Genomic DNA, 8,493 nt, shown 5'->3' with positions numbered 1-8,493 from the left:
CCTCAGCACCATATAAGCAAAAAGAAAAAAGCCGGAAGTGGCATTGTGGCTCAAGTGGTAGAGTGCTAGCCTTGAGCTGAACAGTTGAGGGACAGTGCACAGGCCCAGAGTTCAGGCCCCATGACCGGACCCAAAAAAACATTTTCCAACCTCATTCTTCAAGGAACTAGAAGAGGCGATCCAAAAATCCATATGGAACAATGCTAGGCACCGAAGACCAAAACGATCCTTAACAGAAAGAACAGTGCTGGAGGAATATCAACACTGAATTTCAAACGTATTACAAACTATAGTAATCAAAACAGATTGGTTCTGGCAGAGGAAAAGACCTCAGGACCAATGGAATAAAACTAAAAACCCAGAAATGAACCTATAGTCATCTAATCAGCTTTAAGATAGCTAAAAAAATAGAATGGAAGAAAGACATCCTTTTCATGAAATGGTGCTGGCAAATTGTTTAATCACTTGTAGAAAACTAAAGCTAGATCCTTACATAACACCCTGCACCAGAATGAATTCCAAATGGATCAAAGGGGTGGGAGTAAAAGCAGACATCCTGAAAATATTACAGGATGGAATCGGAGAAACAATAGGTCTGCTTGAAACAGGCAGACATTTTCTTAATAGGTACACAGAAACACAACAAATCAAAGAGCGGTTGAACAAATTGGATTGCATGAAATTGCAAAGCTTCTGCGTGATAAAGGACATAGCTAGCTAGCAAGATCAATAGAAAGCCCACAGAATGGGAGATCTTCACTAGCCATAGAACGGACAAGGGTCTCAAATATAAAATATATCTGGAACTCAAAAAATTAAATGCCCCAACAAGAAATCCTCAAAGGAACAACTGCCCAATAAATAAGTGGGGTAAAGTGTTACCAAGAAAATTCTCTGAAGAGGAAAAAAGGATGGCCAATAGACACATGAAAAAATGCTCAACCTCCCTAGGCATAAAAGAAATGCAAATCAAACCAACACTGAGATACCACCTTGCCCCAGTTACAATGGCTATAATCAAGAAACCTAATAACCTCAGATGCTGGAGGGGATAGACAGAAGGAACCCTACTGCATTGTTGGTGGGAGTGTAAACTTATGCAACCACTTTGAAAATTAGTATGGAGTTTGCTGAAAAGTCTCCTCATAGAGCTTCCCTATGACCCAGCAATTCCACTTTTGGGCATTTACCCAATTGATCACTAACAAGAGCATACTAAAGCGACCAACACAACTATGTTTATTGCAGTATTACTTACTATAGCTAAGATATGGAATCAACCCAGATTCCCCTCAGTAGATGAATGCACCAAGAAAATCTGGTATATATAGAGAATGGAATTCTATACCTCCATCAGAAAGAATGAAATTGCCTAAATTGACAGGAAATAGAAAGGCTTGGAAAAAAGTACATTAAGGAATGCCAGGAAGATGGTGAAGGAGAAGCTGGAGGCTAAACAATCTCTCACATAGAAAGCAGTTTTAATGTTCCAGTGAAAAGTCCTAAGGCAGAAAATCACACCAAGTGTGCCATCACAGGACAGAGAGTTAGGCCAGAGATGTAAAATCCAGGCAAGAAGACAGATCTGAGCACTTGCCAGCAGCTGCAGCTGTGGAGGCAGCCAAGGCAGCCATATATGCCATACTTGCAACACAGAGATAGTCCAGGACAAAGGCACCAGACAGAGCGTGTATGCATATTCTACTCTATACCAGCAAGAACTGACAAGGAACAGACATCTTCATCCTGCACTTCCCAGACCAGAGACAATGCAGGAACCAAAACTCGGCATGAGTAGAAGCCTGACATCCTTATTCATTTCTCAGGGAGCAGCGGAGGGAAGGCATCTCCTCCCCGGCCCACCCCCCTAGTACCCGAAAACTCCATCTTTGATACCGACACAGTCTGGATGAGTAGTTAGCTCCAATTCAGGCCTTCAAAGTAAACAAATATCATTTAGCAGGTCATAGGAACCTAAACTGACCTGATAGGCTCAGCTCCACCCAGGGAAAAGTCACCCAGCCAAGGCCACCAGGAAGGGCTTTTTTTCACTGGGTAAACAGAGGCTGCCCTCCCTACAGCAGCCTTGACAATCAATTGAAATACAGTAAACATAAACTCTGAGAATGGCTCCAAGCTGGGCTTTGTAAGTGTCTCAGAAGCTAGCCCCTCAGGGAAAAGCTACTGTTTGCTAAAAGGCCTCAACTCTACCCAGAAGCTAGTCTTATCACAGCATCTCCAAACTAGAGGAAACACCCACTACCTCTTTTCGGATACTCAAAGCAGATCTCCCTCCCATGGAACTAACCTGGGAGGAGGATCACAAAATCCTGGGTAAAGCAGAGAATTTTTCTGCCTGCTCTAACAAAAGGACTTAAGAAACATCCAAGCCACAGGAAAATCAAACACCACAAGCAGACCAGAGACTCTAACAAGAGACTGGTTATGGACACAAGGGAGATACAGGATCTTCCCATCTCCCCCCAAAAATCAAAGAACTCATTTTTTGTTCCTTTTATAAATTTTTTCTAATTTAATTTTAAATTCAAAATTTTAAACTTAAAAATTGTTTCCTATTAACAATTTTTTCTTCCTCTTATAATTTTTATTTTAGGGATATAAGTGTATGTGCATTTTTTGTTTTTTTCTTTTTTTTTTCTTTTTTTTCTTTCTTTTAATTTTTTTTTGTTTAGCTCTGTTGACCTTTGGATCCTTTTTTCCTTCTCATTCTTTTCACCTTTTCTTCTCTTTTGTTCTTCTTTGAGTGACTTAATTGCTCTTCTGCTCATCCTCAGATATACCTGTAGTTGAATATTAGACCTTATCGCCCATTGTGGACGCACTTAATCCAGAAATTTATTACTCAATTCAAAACCCTTTAGACTTAAATTCCTTATTAGCAGTACTACCTCCTTATATCTTTATGTTATTTTAGCCATTTTTATTTTAGAATTTTTCACATCTCATTTCTATCCCTACCCTTATCTTATCTTATCCACATCCTTCTCTGAATATTGTTTTTAACATTGCATAATTTTTAAGTTTTTAGGTGTTTCACTTTTTAATTTTTGTTTTTTAATTTTTTCTTGTCTCTTTTTTCTCTTTATCTCCTTTTTTTTTTCTCTCGCTACTATTGTTCTATCCAACCTATCTAATGAATTGAGATTAGGACTTAGGTAAGTTAACTCACCCTCTGCCTTTCCACAACTCTCTATTCCTATTTTTACCCACATTTCTCCCTAAACATAATAATTTCTGGTTTGCCAAATTCTTCTTTGCGGTTCATAGCACATGAATACATAGTTGTTTGATGTTGAATAGATATATCTGTTGAAGTAGAGTGTATCTGCTGACTTTTGACTGTGCAGGTACAGACTTTGGTTGAGGCTTACCTTAAGATAGTGTTCTAGCACAACATTGGTGTTCTTTCATCCCTAATGGGCAGGGCAAGCTGGACAAACACAAGAAAAATGGCAAGTCCTGGTATCTCAACTCTTACTCATGATAATAAGGGGTCAGAACAGATAATGAATAATCCAAAGGAGAGTTCCCATAAAGCTCTACAAACACTATTGGTAAACATGGTAAATGAAAAGATTGAAAACATGCAAAAGACTCTGTATGAGCATGATACGGAGAAAGAAGAGGCAAACCAAAGTTCAATATAGGAATATCATGAGCATGAGAAAGATTCTCAAAGATTGATACAGGAATTGCATGAGCAGCTTGAGAACACTCGAAGAGAAATAAAGGAATGGCATGAGCAGGCTGAGATCAGTCAAAAAGAAAGTCAGGAATGGTGTGAAGAGTCTGCAAACACTCAAAGAGACCTACAGGTTTTGCGTGAATGTGAGGAAACTAATCAGAGTATTACAGGAATTGAGAGAGCAGGATGAGAATACACAAAGATCACTAAAGCCATTCATTGAATCCATAAACAGAGAGACGAAAGAAGTTCACAAAGGGAATGCTGAAATGAGCCCAAAAGATGGAATGGAAGTCCAAGGAAACAATAACCAATCAACTAAGTGATTTGAGGTTAAATACTGAAAACCAAATTAAGGAAGTAAAGATAAATGATCTAAAACAAAGCTCCATCAAAGAATTTGAAGCCATCAAAGCCGACCAACTAAACGGAAAATAAATAAAAAAACAAAGTAGAAAGTCATGATAGTAGGTTACACCATGCAGAAGATCGAATTTCAGGGATTGAAGACAGCTAGATAACATAAAGAACATACAACCAGCCAAGACAAATCCAAAAAATATGACTGATCTATTCAACACTTGGAATATACCATGAGAAGGCCTAATCTGAGGATAATGGGTGCAGAGGAGCACCTAGAGAAAGAAGTTGATGGTCTAGGAAGTTTGTTTAACTGGATCCTAGCAGAGAACTTCCAAAAAATGCAAAAAGATAGGCCTATTCAGACACCATAAGCTTTTAGAACTCCAAATAAACCAGACCAGAATAGGACATCCTAGCGTCACATTATAACCCAAACAGGATCAATTCAGATCAAGGAAAAGATCCCTAAAGCTGTTAAGGAGTAAAGATCAATCACCTATAAAGGAAAAACAATTAGAATCACCTCAGATTTCTCAGCACAGACGAGCAAGAAGAGCCTGGAATGATGTATGACAACTATTAACCAAGAATACTGTACCCAGCTAAACTCTCCTTCATAACCAAAGTCCAAATAAAAACCTGCCATAGCAAAGAAAAATTGAAACATTATATCTCCACAAAACCAGCCCTACTAAAGATTCTTAAATAAGTGCTACACATAGAAAACCAACAAGACCACAATAAAGGCCAAGAAACCCCACCCAAACTGAGAATCCAGGAATCATCGGAAGAACCCAGTTGCTGCAGCCCCCAAGAAAATGGATAAAATGGCAGGAACTCCCAAATACCTCGCAGACCTATCTCTCAACATTAACGGAATTAACTCACCAATTAAGCGACACAGAGTGTCTAGTGGGATCAAAAAACAAGATCCTTCTATCTGCTGCCTTCAGGAGTCACATCTTGCCCATAAAAACTAACAAATTTTCAATATGAAAGGCTGGAAAAAATCTTCCAAGCAAACAGCCCCCATAAACAGGCGAGAGTTGCAATCCTAATATCAGATAAAATAGACTTCACATTAAAATTCGTTAGGAGAGATAAAGAAGGTTGCTAAATAAAAATTAAGTGGTCTCTCCTTCAGCAGGATATTACAATTGAAAATATCTAATCGCCAAACAATGGAGTTCCTAAATTTATACAAGAAACACTAGTTTCCCTCAAATCAAACATAGATCTAAAGACATGAATTGTTGGGGACTTTAACACACCCCTTTTCCTACTAGATAGATCAACTCGGCAAAAACTCAACAGAGAAATTGAAGATCTAAACAACTGTATATATCAACTAGATTTAACAGACGTCTACCAAATATTTCACCCATCACCATCAGAATACAGGTTTTTCTCAGCAGCACATGAAACATTTTCCAAAAATATCACAATTTAGGAAACAAAGAAAACTTGTATAAATTCAGAAACATTGAAGTTTTACCTTATATTCTTTCTGACCACAAGGGAATAAAATTAGAACTCGACCCCAAAATCCACCAAGTAGAGTCCTGGAACACATGGAGACTGAACAAAACACTGCTGAATCATGACTGGGTCATGGAATACATTAGAAAGGAAAATCAAATGTTCATGCTATTCAACAAAAATGAACACACAAATTACCAGCTCCTCTGAGACACAGAAAATGCAGTACTCAGGAGCAAGTTTATAGGTCTAAGTTAATACAACAACAAATTGGAGAGATCTGAAACCAACAATTTAATGAGATTTTTGAGCTTCCTTGAAAAAAAGCAGCAAGATAAACCCCAATCCAGTAGACAGAAAGAAATAATTAAATTTAAATCAGAATTAAATGAATTAGAATCCCCAAAAAAACATAGAGACAACAAAACAAAGAGTTGGTACTTCAAAAATATTGACAGACTCTTAGCAAAATATCAGAAAAAGAAGAAACACACCCAGATAAGTAAACTCAGAGTTGAGAATGGAAACAACACCAGAGAAACAACCAAGATTCAGAACATTATAAGGGGATACTTCTCAAAACCTTATGCTAATAAGTTTGAAAACTTTGAAGAAATGTACCTTTTTCTCGCAAATATTGACATGCCAAAACTAAACCAAGATGAGTTAAACCATCTTAACAGGCCCATATCAAGCATTGAAATAGAAACAGCAATGAGAGACGCCCCATCCAAGAAAAGCCTAGGACCAGATGGAGTTACAGCGGAATTCTACAAGGCATTCAAAGCAAATCTCACACCAATACTCCTCAAACTCGTCAATGATATTGAAAGAGAAAGTTCACTACCGAACGCATCCTATGAAGCCATCATAACACTCATCCCAAAACCAGGCAGGGCATCATCAAAGAAAGAGAACTATAAACACATTTCTTTGATGAACATTGATGCAAAACTTCTCAAGAACATTTTGGCCAATAGACTTCAGCAATTCATCCCAAAAAGCATACACCATGATCAAACAGGATTCATTTCAGGAATGCAAAGCTGGTCAATATACTCAAATCAATTAATATAATTCATCACACCAACAGGAGCAAGAATAAGAACTACATGGTTATCCAATAGATTCAGAAAAGCATTTGACAAGATCCAACACCCCTTTATGATGAAGGTTCTGGAAAAATTTGGAATCCATGGATCATACCTCAATACAATAAAGGCTATACATGACAAACCTACAGCGAGCATTATACTTAATAGTGAAAAACTAAATCCCTTTCCTCTTAACTCAGGAACAAGACAAGGATATACACTTTCTCCACTTCTCTTCAATCTAGTATTAGAATGCCTAGCTACAGCAATAAGACAAGGGGATCGAAAATAGTGAAAAAAGAAGTAAAAGTCTCCCTCTTTGCAGATGACATGATCTTGTATTTAAAGAATCCCATAGACTCCATTCCCAAATTACTCAAGCTGATTCAAAACTTTGGCAAATTAGCAGGGTATAAAATTATCCATCAGAAATCAATGGCTATTCTTTATACCAACAATGAGAAAAGTGGGGCTGAACATAGGAAAGCAACTCCATTTGCAATAGTCCCCCCCAAAATAAAATGCCTAGGAATTAATTTAACCAAAGAACTGAAGGACCTCTACGATGAAAAGTTTAAAAACTCGAAAAAGGAAATCAAAACAGAACTTAGAAACTAGCAGAAACTCCCATGCTCCTGAATTGGAAAGATCAACATCATGAAATTGGCAATACTTTCCAGTGCTATCTACAAAATCAATGTGATCCCTATCAATATTCCAACCACAATCCTCAAAGAAATTGAAGAAGCAATCCAAAAATTCATATGGAACAATAAAAGACCCAGAAGAGACAAAACGATGCTCAACAGAAAGAACAGTGCTGGAAGAATATCAATACCAAATTTCAAACTCTGCTATAAAGCCATAGTATTCAAAACAGCTTAGTCCTAGCACAAGAACAGACCTCAGGACCAATGGAATAGAATTGAAAACCCAGAAATGAACCTACAGACCTATAGCCATCAAATTTTCAATAAGGAAGCAAAAAAATTGAATGGAAAAAGACAGCCTGTCTTCAGTAAATGGTGCTGGCAAAACTGGTTAACTAGATATAGAAAACTAAAGCTAGATCTCTATATATCACCCTGAACCAGAATCAACTCCAAATGGATCAAAGACCTCGGAGTCAAAGCAGATAATCTGCAAAAAATACAGGATGGAATAGGAGAAACCCTAGGTCTCCTTGGCGCAGGGTGAAATTTTCTTAATAGAGGCCCAGAAACACAACAAATCAAAGAGAGGTTGGACAAATGGGTTTTCATGAAATTGCAGAGCTTATGCATGGCAAAGGACATAGCTAGAAAGATCAATAGAAAGCCCACCGAATGGGAGAAGTTCTTCACTATCCATACAATAAAAAAGGGTCTCATATCAAAAATATACCTGGAACTCAAAAAATTAAATCCCCCAACAACAAATCTTCAAAGAAACAACTGCCCAATAAATAAGTGGGCTAAAGACTTAAAGAGGAAAGAAGTATGGCCAATAGACCCATAAAGAAATGTTCATTCTCCCTATCCATAAAAGAAGTGAAAATCAAAACAACATTGAGATATCACCTCACCCCACTTAGAATGGCTGTAATCAAGAACTCTAATAACAACAGATGCTGGAGGGGAGGTGGACAGAAGGGAATCTTACTGCATTGTTTGTGGGGTGTAAACTTGTTCAACAACTTTGGAAAGCAGAATGGAGGTTCCTCAAAAGAGTCCACATAGAGCTTTCCTATGACCCAGCATTCCCACTTTTGGGCATTTACCCAAATGTTCACAAAGACGATCACACTAAAGCTACCAGCACAACTATATTTATTGCAGCATTATTTACCATAGCTAATGGAACCAACCCAGA

Source organism: Dipodomys merriami, unplaced genomic scaffold, assembly GCF_024711535.1.
Source record: "Dipodomys merriami isolate MVZ:Mamm:240054 unplaced genomic scaffold, mDipMer1.0.p SCAF_18, whole genome shotgun sequence".
Taxonomy (NCBI): domain Eukaryota; kingdom Metazoa; phylum Chordata; class Mammalia; order Rodentia; family Heteromyidae; genus Dipodomys; species Dipodomys merriami.
Note: the sequence above shows the minus strand (reverse complement) of the source record.